At 41.9% G+C, this 24,166-nt stretch overlaps 1 protein-coding gene across 4 annotated transcripts in view; it reads right to left on the reverse strand.

The window, feature by feature from the left end:
• Positions 1-24,166, reverse strand: part of BCL2L13 (BCL2 like 13) — a 224,849-nt gene that overhangs the window by 173,896 nt on the left and 26,787 nt on the right. The window contains exon 3 of one of the 4 annotated variants that reach the window (XM_081083522.1): positions 22,632-22,671. The exons of the other annotated variants lie outside the window; for them this stretch is intronic. The gene's annotated coding sequence lies outside the window, so the exon portion shown is untranslated. The remainder of the gene's footprint in view (positions 1-22,631; positions 22,672-24,166) is intronic. 4 annotated transcript variants of the gene reach the window in all.

Genomic DNA, 24,166 nt, shown 5'->3' on the forward strand with positions numbered 1-24,166 from the left:
ACTTAGAGCCTCGGTGGTAAATCCAGACACACTGCCACCCAGAGGCAGAGCCACGAACTGTCTCTTTTGCGATCACAAATAAAGGCAGTCTGGTAAAAAAATACAACCTGCCTTAAAATCAGGTCTGTGGTTTACTGCACGGAGGGACAATGTATCGCAGGGAAGTTCAACACTCCCCTGAATGCCTGGCAGGACTGAGGCGTGCCAAAAAGAAGAGTGGAAGATCTGAAGCACCTTCACTTCCGAATATTTTTATATATATTTTTTTTTAATTCTTTTTTCACCATTTCATTAAGAACCTATTTTATTTTTCTTTATTTTTTATTTTTTTTCATCACCTGATTTTACCTTTTTAATTACTACATTTTTTAACCAGTATTACTGCTATCCTTTTACCATTTTTTCAAGTGTCATTTTATTTTTTATTATTTTTTTTTATTTTTCTTTATTTTATTTTGGGATTAGTGTTCTACACTCTATTTTCATCGTTCCTTTAGCATCATTTCTCTCTATTTCACATTTACCCTTAAGCCAAAACTCTCTTCCTCACTTTTCCCCTTTTGTTGTCCTGTTTCTCTTACCCTATTCCTGCTTTGGATTTTACCTATTCCTTCTTTCTACCCACTGTCTAAATTTCACCCTACTTATATATCTAATTTCCAATCCCTCGCTCTCCCCATACAAATAGCCTCTTCCCCACCTCTATTTCATTCTCTTAATTTTTTTTTGTTTGTTTTTGTTGTTGTTGTTTTTTTTGGTTTTTTTTTTTTTTTGGTCTTTTTGGGGTTTTTTTTTTTTTCTCTCCCTTTTCCCAATCTCATTTCAGCACTCCTTTTTGTTTTTTATTTTTCTCTCTAATATTTTTCTCTTTTTTCTTCTTTATCCCCTAATTCTCTTCGCTCAGGGGGGTCACCTTTATTTGGGGTTATTAATATTGTGAATGCATTTAGTTCGGTGCCTTGTACGTTGTGCCTTGTTGTGTTGTATTTTGTGCCTTTGAATCAGCGCAACAGAGAGAGATCTACATAACCAAACACCTTGAGAAGAGAAATCATGGTGAAACAAAGAACCAACCCAAATATGAAAGAAAAACAGGCATCATCAGAAAAGGAAGTAAACGAAATAGAGGCAATGGAGGCAAGCAACCTGTCAGAGAAAGAATTCAGAGTAATGGTCATAAGGTGGATGAAAAGAATGGAAGACCAATTCAACAATATGTGTAGGAACCAAGAGGAAATGAAGAAGAACCAAGAGGAAATGAAGAGAAACCAAGAAGAAATGAAAAATGACATCACTGCCATAAAGAACTCAATAGAAAGCATCAACAGTAGACTAGAAGAAGCAGAGGACCGTATCAGCGAGCTAGAAGACAAGGTAGAAAAAAATACCCAAACAGAACAGCTTCTAGAAAAAAAAATTAAAAAGCAGGAAGAGAGCCTAAGAGAACTCTGGGACAATGCTAAACGAAACAACATCCGAATAATAGGGGTGCCAGAAGGAGAGGAAACTGAGCAAGGAATAGAAAACCTGTTTGAAAAAATAGTAACAGAAAATTTCCCTGATATAGGGAGGAAAAAACTCACACAAATCCAAGAAGCTCACAGAGTCCCAAACAAAATGAACCCGAAAAGACCGACACCAAGGCACATAATAATTAAATTGGCAAACACCAACGACAAAGCAAGAATCTTAAAAGCAGCCAGAGAGAGACAGAAAGTTACCTACAAAGGATCCCCCATCAGACTAGCGACCGATTTCTCAACAGAAACACATCAGGCAAGAAGGGAATGGAATGAAATATACAAAGTCATGCAAAGGAAGGGTCTGAATCCAAGAATACTATACCCAGCGAGGCTATCAATCAAAATTGAGGGTCAAATCAGGAGCTTCACAGACAAAAATGGTCTACGGGAGTTTATTACAACCAAACCAGCAATGCAAGAAATGCTAAAGGGTCTGCTGTAAATAGAAAAAACAGGAAACAAAGAAGGAACGCAGCGGTAAAGAACAAAAATGGCGACTAACAAGTTTCTATCAATAATAACTTTAAATGTAAATGGATTAAATTCCCCAGTCAAAAGGCATAGGGTAAATGAGTGGATAAGAAAACATGACCCATATATCTGCTGTCTACAGGAAACCCACCTCAGAAAAAAAGACGCACACAGACTGATGGTGAAGGGATGGAAAAAGGTTTTTCAGGCCAATGGAAGTGAAAAAAAAGCCGGGGTAGCAATACTTATATCTGACAAATTAGATCTCAAAGTGAAGGACATAAAAAGAGATCAAGAAGGCCACTTCATAATACTAAAGGGAGCAGTCCAACAAGAAGAAATAACTCTGGTAAATATATATGCACCCAATATAGGAGCACTCAAATACGTAAGAAAGCTTCTGGAGAAGATCAAGGGAGAGATTGACAGCAATACAATCATAGTAGGGGACCTTAACACCCCATTATCGCCACTGGACAAATCCTCTAAACAGAAACTCAGCAAAGAAACATCAATCCTAAATGACTCACTAGATCAGATGGAATTAATTGACATCTTCAGAACATTTCACCCCAAAGCCACAGAATATACATTCTCCTCAGGTGCACATTTGTCATCTTCAAAGATAGACCATATATTGGGTCACAGACAAAGTCTCTTCAAATTCAAGAAAATTGAAATCATATCAAGTATCTTCTCAGACCACAAAGGCATAAAACTGGAAATCAACTACAACAAAAATAATCCAAAAAAATCAAACACATGGAGACTAAATAGCATGCTATTAAACAATGACTGGGTCACCAGTGAGATCAAAGAAGAAATAAAAAACATCATGGCAACAAATGACAATGAAAACACAACAATCCAAAACCTATGGGACACAGCAAAAGCAGTCTTGAGAGGGAAGTTCATAGCTCTACAAGCCTACTGCAAGAAACAAGAAACAATGAGAATAAATGACCTAACTCTACAACTCGAAGAATTAGAAAGAGAGCAACAAAAAAAGCCCACTGTAAGCAGAAGGAAGGAAATAACAAAGATCAGAGCGGAGATAAACGACATAGAGACCAAAAAAACAATACAAAAGATCAACAAAACCAAGAGCTGGTTCTTTGAAAGGATAAACAAGATTGATACACCTCTAGCCAGGCTCACCAAGAAACAAAGAGAGAGGACCCAAATAAACAAAATCAGAAATGAAAGAGGAGAAATAACAACAGACCCCATAGAAATACAAAGGATTGTTAGAAAATACTATGAACAACTCTACTCCAACACACTAGACAACCTGGAGGAAATGGACATATTCCTAGATAAATACAACCTTCCAAAACTTAACCAGGAAGAATCTAAAAATCTCAATAGGCCAATAACTATGGAGGAAATCGAAGCAGTAATCAAAAAGCTTCCAGCAAACAAAAGCCCGGGGCCAGATGGCTTCACAGGGGAGTTTTACCAAACATTCAAGGAAGACCTAAAACCTATCCTCCTCAGACTATGTCGAAAGATCCAAGAGGAAGGAACACTTCCCAGCTCATTCTATGAAGCCAACATCACCCTAATCCCAAAACCAGATAAAGACAATACAATGAAAGAGAATTATAGGCCAATATCCCTCATGAACATAGATGCCAAAATCCTCAACAAAATCCTAGCAAATCGGATCCAGCAGTACATCAAAAAGATCATACACCATGACCAAGTAGGATTTATCCCAGGGATGCAAGGATGGTACAATATCCGCAAATCAATAAACGTGATACATCACATAAACAAATTGAGAGAAAAAAACCACATAGTCATATCAATTGATGCGGAAAAAGCATTTGACAAAATCCAACACCCTTTCTTGATAAAAACTCTCAGCAAGATAGGAATTGAGGGATCATACCTCAACATAATAAAAGCCATATATGACAAACCCACAGCCAACATCATAATCAATGGGCAAAAACTAAAACCATTCCCCCTAAAAACAGGAACAAGACAGGGATGCCCCCTCTCACCACTCCTGTTCAACATAGTACTGGAAGTACTAGCCATTGCGATCAGACACAAAGAAGAAATAAAAGGCATCCAGATTGGAAAAGAAGAAGTAAAACTGTCCTTATTTGCAGATGACATGATACTGTACATACAGAACCCTAAAGACTCCATCAAAAAATTATTAGACTTAATAAATGAATTCGGCAATGTAGCAGGATACAAAATTAATGCTAAGAAATCCATGGCATTTCTTTACACCAATAGTGAACTTACAGAAAGTGAAACTACAGAAGCAATCCCATTTACCATTGCACCAAAAAAATTAAAATACCTAGGAATAAACTTAACTAAGGAGGTAAAAGACTTATATGCTGAAAACTACAGGACACTGAAAAAAGAGATAGAGGAAGACATAAACAGATGGAAGAATATACCGTGTTCATGGACTGGTAGAATCAACATCATCAAAATGTCCATACTACCCAAAGCAATTTATAGATTCAATGCAATCCCCATTAAATTACCAATGGCATATTTCACAAATCTAGAACAAACGTTCCAAAAATTCATCTGGAATAAAAAAAGACCCCGAATAGCTGCAGCAATCCTGAGAAAACACAAAGTAGGTGGGATCTCAATACCAGATATCAAACTGTATTACAAAGCCACTGTTCTTAAAACAGCTTGGTACTGGCACAAGAACAGACATATAGATCAATGGAATAGAATAGAGACCCCAGAAATTGACCCAATCCACTATGCCCAATTAATATTCGATAAAGGAGGCAAGAGCATACAATGGAGTCAAGACAGTCTTTTCAATAAATGGTGTTGGGAAAATTGGACAGATACATGCAAAAGGATGAAACTAGATCACCAACTCACACCATACACAAAAATAAACTCAAAATGGATAAAAGATTTAAACGTAAGACGGGAAACCATAAAAATACTAGAGGAATCCACAGGCAGCGAAATCGCAAACATATGCCGAAGAAATTTCTTCTCTGATAATGCTCCTAGGGCAATGGAAACTAAAGAGAAAATAAACAAATGGGACTACATCAAAATAAAAAGCTTTTGCACAGCAAAGGAAACCATCAAAAAAACAACAAGAAGACCCACTACATGGGAGAACATATTTACCAATGATACCACCGATAAGGGTTTAATTTCCAACATATACAGGGATCTCATGAAACTTAACAAAAGGAAGATAAACAATCCAATAAAAAAATGGGCAACGGACCTAGATAGACACTTTTCGAAAGAGGACATACAGAAGGCAGAAAGACATATGAAAACCTGCTCAAAGTCACTAATTATATGAGAGATGCAAATCAAAACGACAATGCGTTATCATCTCACACCTGTCAGAATGGCTATCATCAACAAATCAACAAACAACAAGTGTTGGAGAGGATGTGGAGAAAAAGGAACCCTTCTGCACTGCTGGTGGGAATGCAGACTGGTGCAGCCACTGTGGAGAACAGTATGGAGCTACCTCAGAAGACTAAAAATGGAACTCCCATTTGACCCTGTGATCCCACTCCTAGGAATATATCCCAAGAAACCAGAAACGCCAATTAGAAAGGATATATGCACCCCTATGTTCATAGCAGCACAATTCACCATAGCTAAGATTTGGAAACAGCCTAAGTGCCCATCAGCAGATGAGTGGATTAGAAAACTGTGGTACATATACACAATGGAATACTATGCTGCGGTAAAAATAAAGGAACTCTTGCCTTTTGCAACAGCATGGATGGAACTGGAGAGCATTATGCTAAGTGAAATAAGCCAGTCAGAGAAAGATAAATACCACATGATCTCACTCATTTGTGGATTATAGAGAACAACATAGATTGATGAAAAAGGACAGACCCAAAGACTGAGAAACAGCAATCAGGCTATCAATCCCTAGAAGGAAAGTAGGGGAGGGCGGGGGTAAGGGGAAGAGATCAACAGAAGGACTTGTATACATGTATATAAGCCAAACCAATGGACATGGACAACGGGGGGATGGGAGCACGAGTTTGTGTGTGGGGGGGAGGTTGGGGGTTAAAGGGGGGGATGAGGACACATTTGTAATTCCTTAACTAATAATAAAAAAAAAAAAAGAGAAAGAAACTCAGTTACCTACAAGGGAATACCCATACGACTGTCAGCGGATTTCTCAACAGAAACTTTGCAGGCCAGAAGGGAATGGCAAGAAATATACAAAGTGATGAATACCAAGAACCTGCAACCAAGATTACTTTATCCAGCAAAGCTATCATTCAGAACTCAAGGTCAGATAAAGAGCTTCACAGATAAGGAAAAGCTAAAGGAGTTCATCACCACCAAACCAGGATTATATGAAATGCTGAAAGGTATCCTTTAAGAAGAGGAAGAAGAAGAGAAAGGTAAAGATACAAATTATGAACAACAAATATGCATCTAACAAGTGAATCTAAGAATCAAGTGAATAAATAATCTGATGAACAGAATGAACTGGTGATTATAATAGAATCAGGGACATAGATAGGGAATGGACTGACTATTCTTGGGGGGGAAAGGGGTGTGGGAGATGCGGGAAGAGACTGGACAAAACTCATGCACCTATGGATGAGGACAGTGGGTGGGGAGTGAGGGCGGAGGGTGGGGCGGGAACTGGGAAGAGGGGAGTTAAAGGGGCAAAAAAGAGGAACAAATGTAATAATCTGAACAATAAAGGTTTAATTAAAAAAAAAGAAGAAAGAAATATGAGCCTGGCCAATGTGGCTCAGTTAATTGAGCATCATCTCCTGCACCAGGATGTCTAGTTCAATTCCTGGTCAGGGCACATGCCTGGGTTGCAGGCTCAATCCCCAGTAGGGGGCATGTAGGAGGCAACCAAGCAACATTTCTAATCGATGTTTCTCTCTCTCCCTCTGCCTTTGTCTCTCTGAAATCAATAAAAACATATTTAAGGAAAAAAAGGAATTTGATTAAAGAATGTAAGTGACAGATTTGGTTTTATGTTGTAAAAAAGCATTTAGTTTTATTCATAAATGTAATGACCTTCTTAATGATAATAAGAAAAATAGTGTTTCTTGCACCTAATATGTCAGGTCTCAGCAAACTCTGCATCTTCTTATACAGCCTACAAGCTAAGAATGATTTTTACATTTTTAAGTGGTTGAAAAAAATAAAAAGATTAGTATTTCATGACATATTAAACTTTTAGGAAATTTAGTACCCATAAATAAAATTTAATTGGAGTATAGTCATACTCATTGATTCATGTATTATTTATGCTTGTTTTGTGATACATTGGCAGGGATGACCAGATGATCTCATGGCTGATCAGCACTATATATAATAGTGACACAATTATAACTACACAGCTTTTCAACTGCCATGTGTGCTGCCATACCACAACTTTTATCTTATCTGTGCATGCCCATGTGTCAAATAAAAGAGAAAAGTGGTCCGGCCAGCATGACTCAATGGCTGAGCATCAACATATAATCCAGTAGGTCACAGTTTGATTCCTGGTCACGGCATATGCCCAAGTTGTGAGTTCAACACCCAGTGTGGGGCATATAGGAGGCAGCCAATCAATGATTCTCTCTGATCACTTATGTTTCTATCTCTCTCTCTCCCTTTCTTTTTTAAAAGAGAAAAGTGAACTTTAAAATATCCTGTTTTTGCTTGTTTGTTTTTTAAATACATTGTTATTGATTTCATAGAGGAAAGGAGAGGGAGAGGGAGATAGAAACATCAATGATGAGAGAGAATCATTGATTGGCTGCCTCCAGCACACCCCCTACTGGGGATCAAGCCCACAACCTGGGTATGTGCCCTGACCAGGAATCAAACCTGGGACCCTTCAGTCTGCAGGACGATTCTCTATCCACTGAGGCAAACCAGCTATGTCTAAAATATGCTGTTTTTAAGGCACAATGGAGTATAGATTATTTTGTTATCAAATTAGATGGCAAAGTATTACGTTTGTTATGCAACTAGAGGACCAGTGCATGGATTTTTGCACACTGAAAACCAATTAATTAGAATGTTTTAATATCACTATTCACCCTTTCTCTATAATAGAAGTGTCAACCAAATTCACAATCCACAATGATAGATAGAAACACGTGCGTGCGATTGGCGCCAGCGAGAGCTTTATACACACACACACACACACACACACACACACTAATGGCCCGGTGCACAAAATTCGTGCACGGGGGTGGGGGGGCGGATTCCTCAGCCCAGCCTGCACCCTCTCTAATCGGGGATCCCTTGGGAAATGTCTGACTGGGATCAGGCCTAAACCAGCAGTTGGACATCATTCTCACAACCTGGGACCACTGGCTCCTAACAGCACACCTGCCTGCCTGCCTGCCTGATCACCCCCAAACTCTCTGCCTGCCTACCTGATCGCCCCTAACCTCTCTGCCTGCCTGCCTGATTGCCCCTAACTGCCTCTGCCTGCCTGATTGCCCCTAACTGCCCTCCCCTGCCGGCCTGATCTCGCTCCCAACTGCCCTCCCTTGCAGGCCTGGTTGCCCCCAACAGCCCTCCCCTGCCAGCCTGATCTCACCCCCAACTGCCCTCACCTGCCGGCCTGCTCTTGCCCCCCAACAGCCCTCCTCTGCCAGCCTGATCTCACCCCCAACTGCCCTCCCCTGCCAGCCTGATCTTGCCCCTAACTGCCTCTGCCTGCCTGATCGCCCCTAACTGCCCTCCCCTACCAGCCTGGTTGCCCCCAATGGCCCTCCCCTGCCAACCTGATTGCCCCTAACACCTTACTGGCCTGATCTTGCCCCAACTGCCCTCCCCTGCAGGCCTGATCATCTCTACCTGCCTCTGTCTCAGCCCCCACCACCATGGCTTTGTCCGGGAGGAAGTCAGATGCCCGGAAAATGGCCGGTTGACCCAGTCTAATTAGCATATTACCCTTTTATTAGTATAGATTATATAGGATAGGATTGCTTAAATGGGGGGAGCCTTTTTCAGCAGGAGGAGATGCTCTTGGCAGACAAAAACACATAATCCCCATATCTGGACTGATAGTCAGCCATATGCACTATATTGCCAAAGTGGTTATTAAAATACTGAACCGCTTTCTTACACCTTACACCAAACAGCTGTTGCCCTTAAAATCCCTCATCAGCCCCCACCTTAGGTTCTGCCTTCATAGTTCATCCAGATTAGGTTCTAATTGGTCGGTTTCTATGCCAGTCAGTATCCAAATCTCCGCCTCCTGGGCAGCCATTGGCTCCTGGCACTTCACCCAGATTTGGTTCTGATTGGTTGGTTTCTATGCCAGTCAGCATCTCCAGGCCTATCTCTGGGCCTGATCAAAGAGGCGGGACTGATCAGCAGCCCGGTGGAGGCCCAGAAATAGGCACAGCTGCTGGTGAAGCACAGAGAGAAAGGGAGAGGCAATGGCTGATAAACAGCTGCCACTGAAGCTGCAGATCAGACCCTGCCTCTCTCTCTGCAGGCCTCTCTCCGGGCCTAATCTGCAGCCCCCTTGGCAGTCAGTGCTGGGTCGCTGCCCAAGCACTCTGGGTTCATTGATTGCCACTCTGAGTTGCCACAGCAACCCAGCATGGACTTCCAGTGCTAGGTCGAGTCTTCAGTTGTTACAGACCCTGGCTCCTTATATATATAGATATAAACTTGCTTAATTAGACCTGTTTTCTGATTTAGCTAAACTTTTCCCAGCCCAGTGAAGTACCTCAACTTCTCTTTCAGATAACTGTCAGCAACACAGCAGTAAATATCAACATGAAGCAGGTTATTATTGTAGATCATGCAAGGAGAACAAAGGGTAAAATATTAAACTGCAGCAGTGTTTGACTATGTTCTGCGCAGTGAGAAAACCTGAAGTCATTTTCAAGGTCCACCATTTTTTACTTCTTTTCAGTTGGGTCAAGTTTCTAAACTTTCTAAATCTCCGTTTTCCAGCTAATGAAAAGAAAATAGGATTCTACCGAGTCTCCTATCTACCTACTCCAGGACTTCTGTGAGGATCAAATGAGATGAGGCATGGGAAAATGCTTCACAGACATTTGATTACAGTGTAAAATGTTTGCACCTGGCTATAAAGCAAGTCATGTTCCTGGGCTGAAGAAACTCCAAGGAGACTAGTCGCTAGGGAGAGGAAGCTGGCCGTTGCTACGTGATGTCATTACCCAGCGCCCACAGTGACCTTTTCTGGGCTGGGTTGAGCTGTGGGCCACATTTTGTGCCATGGGGTCTTGGCAGCGTTGGCTGCAATTTGGTGGGCTATTGCTCCGAGGTGGTGGCGGGGCCTGTGTCCCACTTGGGGGAATCCAAGTGTTGGTTTGTTGGCAGTAGATCCACGATGCCGTTTCTTTTTAAATGGCCAGTGCACGTCATGGCAGCTCCTACATTGAGCATCTGCCCCCTGGTGGTCAGTGTGCAACATAGCTAACGGTCAGACAGACAGACATCAGCCATGGTTGGGTAGTCCAGTAGTCAGAGCATCATCCCAATATACCAAGGTTGTAGGGTCAATCTCAAGTAGGGCACATACAAGAATACACCAATGAATACACAAATAAGTGGAACAATAAATCGATATTTCTCTCTCTCTAAAATCAATAAGTAAAAAAATTTTGAATTAAAATAAAATCATAGGTATCATTGAAACATGATTGTACAAAAAAACTTGATATTTCTACGAAAACTAAATTCAACATTTTGGGAAGTTACTTCTTCAAATACCATTTCATCCTGGCTCGTTTTCTCAATGGTTAGAGCATCGGCCTGTGGACCAAAGAGTCACAGGTTCATTCCCAGTCAAGAGCACAAACTTTGGTTGCAGTTTCCCTAACCGGTGAGAGCACATGTGGGAGAGAGCCAGTTGATGTGTCTCTCTGGTATCAATGTTACTCTCCCTCTTTCTCCCCAACCCCTCCTCCCTCCCTTCTACTCTCTCTAGAAACCAATGAAGAAAGTATCCTCTGGTGAGGATTACAAAAATCAAAAATCAAAATCAACCCTTTCAGCTCTGGCTGGTGTTGCTCAGTGGTCAGGGCATTGGCCCACACACTGAAGGATTGTAGGTTCAAATCCTGGTCAAGGGCATGTACCTGGATAGGGGTGCATGCAGGAGGCAACCAACCAATGTGTCTCTCTCACATCAATGTCTCTGTCTCTGTCTCTGTCTCTCTCTCCTCCCCTCCCTCCCTTCCATCTTCTCTAAAAATTAAAAATTAATTAAACCCTAGCTGGTTTGCTCAGTAGACAGAGTGTCGGCTTGTGTTCTGAAGGGTCCCAGGTTCAATTCCAGTTGGGGGCACATGCCTGAGTTGTGGGCTCAATCCCCAGTAGGGGGCATGCAGGAGGCAGCCAATAGATGAATCTCTCTCATCATTGATGTTTCTATCATTCTATCCCTCTCCCTTCCTCTCTGAAATCAATAAAAATATACTTAAAATAAATAAATTAAAAAAACACCCTCGCCGAAACCGGTTTGGCTCAGTGGATAGAGCGTCGGCCTGAGGACTGAGGGGTCCCGGGTTCGATTCCGGTCAAGGGCATGTACCTGGGCTGCGGGCACATCCCCAGTGGGAGATGTGCAGGAGGCAGCTGATCGATGTTTCTCTCCCATCGATGTTTCTAACTCTCTGTCTCTCTCCCTTCCTCTCTGTAAAAAATCAATAAAATATATTTTAAAAAAAAACAAACAAACAAAAACAAAAAAAAAACACACCCTCAAGTGAGAATTAACAACAACAACAAAAAAAACACAAAAAAATACCATTTCAAATTGGATATGAGAGAAACAACTGTAGAAAAATGAGGGGGGGGGGGGAATCATGAAAATCTATAATGACTCTTTAATCAGATGATTTTATAAGTGTGTTTATGTGCTTACTGTACTTTAAATAAACATAAATTGGAAACTATAAACAACAGACCCATATTTTAAAAAAGCCTTGGCCCTACATCAAAATTGCTAAATAAACGTATATTTATTAACACTTTATTTTTTAAATATATTTTATTGATTTTTTACAGAGAGGAAGGGAGAGGGATAGAGAGTTAGAAACATAGATGAGAGAGAAACATCGATTGAGCTGCCTCCTGCACACTCCCCACTGGGGATGTGCCTGCAACCAATCCCCAGTACATGCCCTTGACCGGAATCGAACCTGGGACCTTTCAGTCTGCAGGCCAATGCTCTATTCACTGAGCCAAATCAGTTAGGTCTATTAACACTTTAAATAAAATTTCTTATAATATCCTCCTTGTGTCTGATTCCCTCTTTAATTGACCATTTCAATTTAAGCTCCACTACCAGTAAAAGTGAACTAAGCTTTTATGTTAAACCAAAAATTTTATGAGTACTAATGACTTTAAAAAAAAAAAAAAAAAAAAGGGCCCTGGCATGTGTGTCTCAGTTGGTTGGACATCAACCTATGCACTTAAAGGGTTGCTGGTTCGATTCCCTTCCAGGACATATGCCCAAGTTGCCGTCTTGATTCCCAGGAGGGGGCATGCAAAAGGCAGCTGATCAAAGATTCACTCTCACATCAATGTTTCTCTCCCTCTCCCTCCTCTCTCTCTCTCAAAATCAATACAGACATATTTTTTAAAAACCTGAAGACACAATGGGGGGATAAGGACACATATGTAATACCTTAATCAATTTTAAAAAAAACCTGAAGACATTTAGACATACAATAAAGAACGTGAACATAGAAACATTTTAAAACTGAGTGAGCCCTAGCCGTTTGGGCTCAGGGCTTCGGCCTGTGGACTAAAGGGTCCTGGGTTGAATTCTAGTCAAGGGCACATGCCCAGGTTGCGGGCTCTATTCCCAGTGGGGGGCATGCAGGAGGCAGCCAATCAATGATTCTCTCTCATCACTGATGTTTCTACCTCTCTCTCCCTCCCCCTTCCTCTCTGAAATCAATAAAAATATATCTAAAAATAAAAAATTTAAAAAAGATAGCCGAAACCGGTTTGGCTCAGTGGATAGAGCGTCGGCCTGCGGACTGAAAGGTCCCAGGTTCGATTCCGGTCAAGGGCATGTACCTGGGTTGCGGGCATATCCCCAGTGGGAGATGTGCAGGAGGCGGCTGATCGATGTTTCTCTCTCATCGATGTTTCTAACTCTCTATCTCTCTCCCTTCCTCTCTGTAAAAAATCAATAAAATATATTTAAAAAAAAAAAGATAAAACTGGGTGAAAAAAAATCACAAATAATTGATTACCACTATGTACAAACTATGTATATTAACAAAGACTAGAAAACAATAGAAAGTAAAATAATTGCTGTGTGAGGCTGGTAAAATAATAAATTAGATATTTGGTATCACATTTTCTTTAATGAGTTTTAAAAGTCATTTTGATGTAATTTTGTTTTTAGACTAGCAACCTAACGTGGGGTAGTTAAAATGATTCAATATGTAAAAATATAACACTCATTAGTTATATATAAACTTGTAAATTAGTATTGTTAGGACACCTTCTTTCATCGCTCCTACCTGCTAGAATGGCCACTACATTTCATCATTTCTAAATGCTCAACACTACCCTTTCTTGAACCAGAATGACAGAGGATGCAACAGAAATCTTTGGATGAGAATATTTAAGATGATGATATTACATCTTAATGAAGAAAAATGATTCAGTCTCTAGTAACTATTTTAACGTTCACTTGGCAAACTATTTAAAGAAGGAGAACCGAGATGGTGGCGTAAGTACTCGCCGCCTGCCGTAACCACATCAAAATTACAACTAAAATACTGAACAACCATCATTCAAAATCATCTGAAAGCTGACTGAATGGAAGTCATACAACTAAAGAAGAAAAGAAACAAGTACATTGAGACTGGTAGGAGGGGCAGAGGAATGGAAGTGGCTGGTCTGGCACCCATGTGTGCTGTTTTTTTAATGGGGAGGGAGATCGTCTCTGTGGAAGCCACCCGTGAGGAGCAAAGGGTACCAGCCCCTCACCAGACCTCCCAGCCCAGGTTCCGGAGCTGGGAAGAGAAGTCCCCGTAAATATGGGCTGTAAAAACCAGCGGGGGTTGGGGTTGAGTGACATGGAGGCTACCGGAGACTCAGGTGTTCTTTTTAAAGGCCAGCGCAGGAACTTACAAGTTCCTACTTCCTCTGAGCTCCAGCGTCAAGTGGGTGGTGGCTCTGAGGAACCCAAACACATACAGGTAGGAACTGGACTGTTTGGCATCGGGGCAGGAACTCAGGGTGGCTTTCTCCCAGACAGGAGTGATCGCAGGGGTCATTATTCCTGTGTTAGGATCTCCCCTGTCGAAGGGCTAACTGGAAGCAATATCTGAGTCTCCATCAGCAAGGAGCACACTGTTTGCTCTGCCCTGGGGATTCCCTGAGACCAACCCCATCCAATTTGCAGCCTCACCAAACCTGTTTGCAGTGACTTTTCCATATGAATGGCCTGTCCTGGCTCAGGCTTCAGACTTTGCTAAAATCTCTCAAACAAGCTGAAGCTGATGATAGTATGCCCCAAACCAATCAATAAAAGGCCCAAGACCCAGCACTAGCACCAGCCTGCCTTACTTCACAGCTGGGCCTCCCCTGGGCACCTCCAAGCCCAATACAAATAGCTCCTGCAGGGTGGCCCCATGCAGTGGCTAACTTTGCATCCCCCTGGAGGCCCTATAGCCAGTGGACCCAGTGGACTGCTTGAGACCATACCAGATTACAACTCTACACATCCACAAGCAACATACTCAAGGGGCAGGCTCAGTAAGCACTAAAGCAAATCCTGCTCCATAGGGGTATTTCCTGCACAGCAGCTCTCCCAATGTAGTTGCAGCTGGTCCTCACAGCCAATTGGCCTGGAGGTCAACTCCTCCCAGTGATGTCAACAGCAATCAAGTCTCAACTACAAGACTGTGCACACAGCCCACAAAGCGTCACACCTAGAGTGCCCAGCTGACTGGAGAGGCTGAGCCACTGGGCCCTATAGGACATGCACTACAAAAGGCCACTCTACCATTTCCAGGAGACATAGCAACTCTACTTAAAACAGCCAAAATGTAGAGACAAAGAAATATGTCACAAATGAAAGCAAGAAAACTATTAGATAGAGTTCAAAACCGTGGTTACAAGGTTACTCAAGGATCTTCATGAGACTGTCAAGGATCTCAGTGAGAATATCAAAGACATGAAAAAGGACCAGTCAGAAATTAAGTATACACTAACTGAAATAAAGAATAATTTACAGGGTTTCAACAGTAGAGTAGAGGATTTCAAGAATCAAATCAATGATTTGGAATATGAAGAAGCAAAAAACACCCAATCAGAAGATCAAAAAGAAAAGAGAATCCAAAAATATGAAGATAGTGTAAGGAGCCTCTGGGACAACTATAAACCTACCAACATTTGCATTATGAGGGTGCCACAAGGAGAAGAGAGAGAGCAAAATACTGAAAACCTATTTGAAGAAATAATGACAGAAAACTTGCCCTACCAGGTGAAAGAAATAGACTTACAAGTCCAGGAAGTGCAGAGTCCAAAACAAGAGAAACCCAAAGAGGCCCACACCAAGACACATCATAATCAAAATGCCCAGGGTTAAAGACAAAAAGAGAATCTTAAAAGCAGCAAGAGAAAAGCAGTTAATTACCTACAAGGGTGCTCCCATAGGAATGTCAGCTGATTTTTCAACAGAAACTTTGCAGGTCAGAAGGGAATGGCAAGAAATATTCAAAGTGATGAATAGAAAGGACCTACAACCAAGATTACTCTACCCAGCAAAGCTATCATTTAGAATGAGGGTCAGATAAAGAGTTTGACAAACAAGAAAAAGCTAATGGAGTTCATCACCACCACAACAATATTACATGAAATGTTGAAGGGTATTCTTTAGGAAGAGGAAGAGGAAGAGGAAGAGGAAGAGGAAGAGGAAGAGGAAGAGGAAGAAGAAGAAGAAGAAGAAGAAGAAGAAGAAGAAGAAGAAGAAGAAGAAGAAGAAGAGGAGGAGGAAAAAGAACAGGAAAAGGAGGAAGAGGAGGAAGAGGATGAGGAGGAGGAGAAGGAGGAGGAAGAAGAGGAGATAAAAAATATGAAAAATAAAATGACAATAAATACTATCAACAATTGAATCTTAAAAATCAAAATAAAAGAACAAGAAATCTAATGAACAGGAGGTCACGGTTCAATTCCTGGTCAGGGCACATGCCCAGGTTGTGGGCTCAATCCCCAGTGTGATGCCTGCAGGAGGCAGCTAGTCAATGATTCTTTCTCATCATTGATGTTTCTATCTCTCACTCCTTCTCCCTTCCTCTCTAAAATCAAAAAATATATATTTAAAAGAAATCTAATGAACAAAATAAACTGGTGAATAAAATAGAATCAGTGGCATGGAAGCATGGAACAGACTGACAAATCTCAGAGGGATGCGGGAAGGAGGTGGTGGGGGAGGGAAGATATTAACCAAGGATCTTATCTATGGACACAGACAGTAGGGTGGTGAAGGCCTGGGGCAGGGTGGGAACTAGGTGGAGGCGGGCAATGGGGGAAATAAGGGGGATACCTGTAATAGTCTCAACAACAAAGACTTAAAAATAAAGAAGTATATATACAACTTCCCAATACAAAGAATTGTACTAAAAACTATCAAATATAAGAATTCAATGTTTAAATCTAATAGCATTGAAAAAAGGCAATCCAAGCAACTAAACTGTATTATAAATTTAAAAATAATTATGTAGCCCTAGCCAATTTGGCTCAGTGGATACAGCATCAGCCCATGGACTGCAGGGTCCCGGGTTCAATTCCGGTCAAGGGCACATGCCCGGGTTGAGGCAACCAATCAATGATTCTCTCTCATCATTGATGTTTCTATCTCTCTCTCCCACTCCCTTCCTCTCTGAAATCAATAAAAGTATACTTAAAAAAAATAATAATAATGTAATTCTAGTGAGAACCAAGATGGCGGCATGGGTTAACGCCGGAGTTTGCTGCCTTGAACAACCAATTCAAGGGTACACCTAAAAGACGGAACGGACATCATCCAGAACCACAGGAAGGCTGGCTGAGTGGAAATTCTACAACTAGGAGGAAAGAGAATATCATACCCAGACTCAGAGGAGGCGCAGTGCTGAAGTGAAATACTCAGGTTCGGAGTGCGCGCGGAGCGGGCTGGCGGCGGAGGGCGCGGTTGTTGTTTTCAATCGGGAGGGAGTTTCAGACTCTGAGCTCCAGATCCGGGCGAGTCTCTAGGGACCCAGATTCAAACAGGAGAAGCGGGACTGTCTGGCTTCGGTCGGAACTCGAAGGCAGCTTTCTCTCCGAGGTTTGCAGCGGTTGCTGGGACTCTGTGAGGCAGAGCCCCTAGGGATGGAACTGAGAGCAGCCATAACTGCTCGATCCGGCCCACCCTGTTGATCCCGAGCCCGAGCGACCCACCCGCCCCGCCCAAGCCCTGCACAGAGCCATTTGCCGGATAGCCTCAGGCAAACACTAGATTAGCACCGCCCTAGAGATCCAGCACAGAAGCTCTCCCACTGCAGACACAGCTGACTCTCATTGCCATTTAGCCTGGAGGTCAAATCACCCCCGGTATTGCCGACAACAATCAAGGCTTAACTAAAACAAGACGGCGCACAAAGACCACTACGGGGTGCACCAAGAAAAGATTAAAAAATGCGGAGACAAAGAAACAGGACGCAAATGTCAGAAATGGAAGATATAGAGCTCAAAACCACACTTTTAAGGTCTCTCAAGAACTGTCTAGAAGCTGCCGATAAACTTAGTAAGGCCCTCGAAAAGACTGGTGAGACCGCCGATAAATGTAGTGAGATCCTCAAGAAATCTAATGAGACCCTCGATATTGTGATAAAGAACCAACTAGAAATTAAGCATACACTGACTGAAATAAAGAATATTGTACAGACACCCAACAGCAGACCAGAGGAGAGCAAGAATCAAGGCAAAGATTCGAAATGCGAAGAAGCTAAAAACACCCAACTGGAAAGCAAAATGAAAAAAGAACCCGAAAATACGAAGATAGTGTAAGGATCCTCTGGGACAGCTTCAAGCGTACCAACATCCGAATTATAGGGGTGCCAGAAGATGAGAGAGACCAAGATATTGAAAACCTATTTGAAGAAATCATGACAGAAAACTTCCCCCACCTGGTGAAAGAAATAGACTTACAGGTCCAGGAAGCGCAGAGAACCCCAAACAAAAGGAATCCAAAGAGGACCACACCAAGACACATCATAATTAAAATGCCAAGAGCAAAAGACAAAGAGAAAATCCTAAAAGCAGCAAGAGAAAGAAACTCAGTTACCTACAAGGGAATACCCATACGACTGTCAGCGGATTTCTCAACAGAAACTTTGCAGGCCAGAAGGGAATGGCAAGAAATATTCAAAGTGATGAATACCAAGAACCCACAACCAAGATTACTTTATCCAGCAAAGCTATCATTCAGAACTCAAGGTCAGATAAAGAGCTTCACAGATAAGGAAAAGCTAAAGGAGTTCATCACCACCAAACCAGGATTATATGAAATGCTGAAAGGTATCCTTTAAGAGAAGGAAGAAGAAGAAAAAGGTAAAGATACAAATTATGAACAACAAACATGCATCTATCAACAAGTGAATCTAAGAATCAAGTGAATAAATAATCTGATGAACAGAATAATCTGGTGATCATAATAGAATCAGGGACATAGAAAGGGAATGGACTGACTATTCTTGGGGGGGAAAGGGGTGTGGGAGATGCGGGAAGAGACTGGACAAAAATCGTGCACCTATGGATGAGGACGGAGGGTGGGGCGGGAACTGGGAGGAGGGGAGTTATGGGGGGGAAAAAGAGGAACAAATGTAATAATCTGAACAATAAAGATTTAATTAAAAAAATAATGTAATTCTAATCTATGTCTTATTAAATATAAAATCTCTAAAGACACATGTATTTCTTTTTATTTACATGTACTTAGCAGATCTGTACCTGTACCAAAGGCAATCATTTAAAATACCAAGCTCTTGCCCTAGCCAGTTTGGCTCAGTGGATAGAGCGTCAGCCTGTGGACTGAAGGGTCCTAGATTGGATTTTGGTCAAGGGCATGTACCTTGGTTACAAGCTCGATCCCCAGCCCTGATCAGGGCGAGTGCAGGAGGCAAACAATCAATGTGTCTCTCTCACATTGATGTTTTCTTTCTCTCTGTCTCTCCCCCTCCTTTCCAATCTCTCTCAAAAACCAATGGAAAATATCCTGGGGTGAGGATTAACAACAAAAGTAAAAAGCTTTTAAAAATAAAATATCAAGCTTTTTTTAAAAAATATTTTTGTATTGATTTAAGGGAGGAAGGGAGAAGGGGAGAGAGATAGAAACATCAATGATGAGAGAGAATCATTGATTGGCTGCCTCACTGGGGATGGAGTCCATAACCTAGGCATGTGCCCTGACTGGGAATCGAACTGTGACCTCCTGGTTCATAGGTGGATGTTCAACCACTGTGCCATGCTGGCTGGGAAAAATATCAAGCTTTTTAAAAGCATTCAAAGTAGTTGCTTCTGGGAATGGATCAGGGAATGGAAAGAGAGGAGAGGTTATTCCTTAAAAGCTTATTGGTATTAAAAAAATGAGGAGAGGGTCAAGATGGTGGCATAGGTAAACTCCAGGACCCACCTCTTCCCATAATCACATCAAAATTACAACTAAAATACAAAATGACCATCATTCAGAACCACCTGATATCTGGCAGACTGGAAATCCTACAACTAGAGAATTAAAGACGAAACCACACTGAAATTGATAGGAGGGCTGGAGATTGCAGAATGTGTGGCATTTTGTTTGTTTGCTTGTTTTTAAATATATTTTTTATTTATTTGAGAGAGGAAGGGAGAGATTAAAAACATCGATGATAAAAAAAAAACAAACACATCAATGATGAGAAAACAGTATAGAGTGTCCTCAAAAAATTAAAAATGGAACTCCCATTTGACCCAGTAATCCCACTTCTAGGACTATCTCCCAAGAAACCAGAAACACCAATCAGAAAGGATATATGCATCCCTATGCTCATAGCAGCACAATTTACAATAGCTAAGATTTGGAAACTGCTTAAGTGCCCACCAGCAGATGAGTGGATTAAAAAATTGTGGTACATCTACACAATGGAATACTACGCTGCTATAAAAACGAAAGAACTCCTACCATTTGCAGGAGTTCTCCTATGGGGGGGGGGGGGGAGGATTAGAGATCAACCAAAGGACTTGTATGCATGCATATAAGCATAACCAATGGACACAGACAGTAGGGGGGCAAGGGCATGTGCTGGAGGGTGGGAGCAGCCAGGGAGAGGTTAATGGGGGGAAAAGGATACATATGTAATACTTTCAATAATAAAGAATTTAAATTAGAAAAAAAATCAATGATGAGAGAGAATTATTGATCAACTTCCTTCATGCCCCCTACTGAGGACAGAGTCCAAAATCCAGGCATGTCCCAGAGAGGGAATTGAACCATGACCTCCAGGTTCGTAAATCGATAATCAACCACTAAGCCACACCAGTTGAAAGTATGCTGATTTTTAACAGAAAGGGATATCTTGGCTGCAGAATTCCCCTGTGAGGAGCAAGGGGTCCCAGCCCAACAGCAGACCCCTCAGTCTAGGGTTCTAGTGCTGGGAAGAGAAGTCCCTATAACTTCAGGCTGTAAAAACCAATGAGGAGCCCTAGCCGGCTTGGCTCAGTGGATAAAGCATCAGCCTGCGGATGGAAGGGTCCCGGGTTTGATTCCGGCCAAGGGCACATACATGCCTGGGTTGCCGGCTCGATTCCCAGTGGGGGACAAGCAGAAGGCAGCCGATCAATGATTCTCTCTCATCACTGATGTTTCTATCTCTCTCTCATCCCTTTCTCTCTGAAATCAATAAAGAAATATATTTAAAAATACCAACGGCATACTTCACAGATCTAGAACGAACTCTCCAAAAATTCATCTGGAATAAAAAAAGACCCCGAATAGCTGCAGCAATCCTGAGAAAGAACAAAGTAGGTGGGCTCTCAATACCAGATATCAAGATGTATTACAAAGCCACTGTTCTCAAAACTGCCTGGTATTGGCACAAGAACAGGCATATAGATCAATGGAATAGAATAGAGAGCCCAGAAATTGGCCCGAACCAATATGCTCAATTAATATTTGACAAAGAAGGGAAGAACATACAATGGACCCAAGATAGTCTCTTCAGTAAATGGTGTTGGGAAAATTGGACAGATATATGCAAGAAAATGAAACTAGATCACCAACTTACACCATACACAAAAATAAACTCAAAATGGATAAAGGACTTAAATGTACGACAGGAAACCATAAAAATACTAGAAGAATCCAAAGGCAACAAAATCTCAGGCATATGCCGAAGCAATTTCTTCACTGATACAGCTCCTAGGGCACTTGAAACTAAAGAGAAAATGAACAAATGGGACTACATCAAAATAAAAAGCTTCTGCACAGCAAAAGAAACCATCAACAGAACAACGAGAAAACCCACTGCGTGGGAAAACATATTTGCCAATGTCGTATCTGATAAGGGCCTAATCTCCAAAATTTATCGGGAACTCATACAACTTAACAAAAGGAAAATAAACAATCCAATCAAAAAATGGGCAAAGGACTTAAATAGACACCTTTCAAAAGAGGACATTCAGAAAGCCAACAGACATATGAAAACATGCTCAAAGTCACTAATCATCTGAGAGATGCAAATCAAAACAACAATGAGGTACCATCTCACACCTGTCAGACTGGCTATCATCAACAAATCAACAAACGACAAGTGCTGGAGAGGATGTGGAGAAAAAGGAACACTCATGCACTGCTGGTGGGAATGCAGACTGGTGCAGCCACTATGGAAGACAGTATGGAGTTTCCTCAAAAAACTAAAAATGGAACTCCCATTTGACCCTGTGATCCCACTTCTAGGAATATATCCCAAGAAACCAGAAACACCAATCAGAAAGGATATATGCACCCCTATGTTCATAGCAGCACAATTCACCATAGCTAGAATCTGGAAACAGCCTAAGTGCCCATCAGTAGATGAATGGATTAGAAAACTGTGGTATGTCTACACGATGGAATACTATGCTGCTGTAAAAAGGAAGGAACTCTTACCATTTGCAATGGCATGGATGGAACTGGAGAGCATTATGCTAAGTGAAATAAGCCAGTCAATGAAGGAAAAATACCACATGATCTCACTCATTCATGGATAATAGAGACCATTATAAACTTTTGAACAATAATAGATACAGAGGCAGAGCAGCCTCAAACAGATTGTCAAACTGCAGAGGGAAGGCCGGGGAGGGTTGGGGGGCAGGAGGGAGGGGGGTAAGAGATCAACCAAAGGACTTGTATGCATGCATATAAGCATAACCAATGGACATAAGACACTGGGGGGTAGGGGAGGCCAGGGGATTGTTAAGGGCAGGGGAAAAAAGGGACACAGATGTAATACCCTTTGTAATACTGTAAGCAATAAAAAATAAATAAATAAATAAATAAATAAATAAATAAATAATAAGAAATATATTTTTTAAAAAAACAAAAACCAATGAGGATTATTGCTGGGTGACACAGAGGCTGCTAGAGTCCCAGGCAGTTCCACTTAAAGGCCCCATGCATGGACTTACTCAGATACGCTCCCGCTGATCTCCAGCACTCAGGCAGCAGCTTGAAAGGATCCAGGGACATACAGAGGAAATAAAGTGTATGGCTTTAGGGCAAGAACTGGGGGGCCTCCCAGAGAAAAGTGCTGGCAGAGGTCATTGTTCCTTTGCTGAGACCTCCCAGCCACAGGGCCAATGACAGATGCCATATCTGAATCTCCATCAACCTGGCCCACACTGTTTGCCCAGCCCTGGTCATTCCCTGGGACCCCACCAAAGCTGTTTGCAGTGGCTTTTCTATATGAATAGCGTGTCCTAACTCACGCTTCAGACATTCCTAAAATCACTCCAACAGCTGGCCTCAGTATATTCCATACCTCTTGCTAAGTGGTCCTAGGCCCAGCACTAGCAGCATGCTACCTTGGTTCACAGTTTGGCCTCTTCTTGGCATCTCCAAGCCCAACACAAGTAGCAGTCATCTAAACATTGATCTGTAGTTCATGCCAGTGGCCTTGGGCAGAATACTGGCAGTGGTGATCTTGGCCTGCACCTCCTAGAAAGCCACAGAGCCAGCACACCTGGTAGACTGTATCAGATCACCCTGTAGCATCACCACCCCCACAAACAACAGACAAGGGGCAGACTCAGCAGGTATCAGAGACCTGCTGAAGTAAGTCCTACTCTGTGGGGTGGGCCCCTGCACATCTGATCCTCGTTGGTCACAGCCAGTCCTTCCAGCTGACTGCCCTGGGAATAAATCCCTTCCTATTGACATGCCAACAGCAATCAAACTGAACTACAACAGAGGATGTACACAGCCCATCCAAGTGTGTGTGTGCGGGGGGGGGGGAGGGGGGGCGGGGGCGGGGAGGAAGCACACACACCTTGAGTGCTCAGCTTCGTGATCAAGAAGGCTGTGCCCCTGGACTCTACAAAACACCTACTACATAAGGCAACTCAACCAAGCCTAGGAAATGGAACAACTCTACCTAAAACACAGAAACAAACACAGGGAGGCTGCTAAAATGAGGACTCAAAAAAAACACGTCCCAAATGAAAGAACAGGACAAAACTCCAGAAAAGGAACTAAAGAAAATGGAGACAAGCAATCTACTAAATGCAGAGTTCAAAACACTGATTATAAGGATGCTCAATGAACTTAGTGCAAACTACAAAAGCATAAAAAAGAACCGGTCAGAAATGAATGATACACTAACTTCAGTGAAGAATATTGTATAGAGAATCAACAGTAGAGTAGATGAACCTGAGAATCAAATCAGCAAGTTGAAATATAAGGAAGCAAAAAACACCCAATGAGAACAGCAAAAAGAAAAATGAATCTAAAAAAATGAGGAAAGTGCAAGGAGCCTCTGGGACAACTTGAAGCATATCAACAATTGCATCATTGGGGTGCCAGAAGGAGAAGAGAGAGATCAAGAAGTTGAAAACCTATTTGAAAAAATGACAGAGCCCAGCCAGTGTAGCTCAGTGCTTGAGCACTGGACTTCTGAACCAGGAGGTCACGATTTGATTCCCTGTTAAGGCAAGGTTGCGGGCTC

Source organism: Myotis nattereri (genome assembly GCF_964212035.1).
Source record: "Myotis nattereri genome assembly, chromosome: 2".
Lineage (NCBI taxonomy): Eukaryota > Metazoa > Chordata > Mammalia > Chiroptera > Vespertilionidae > Myotis > Myotis nattereri.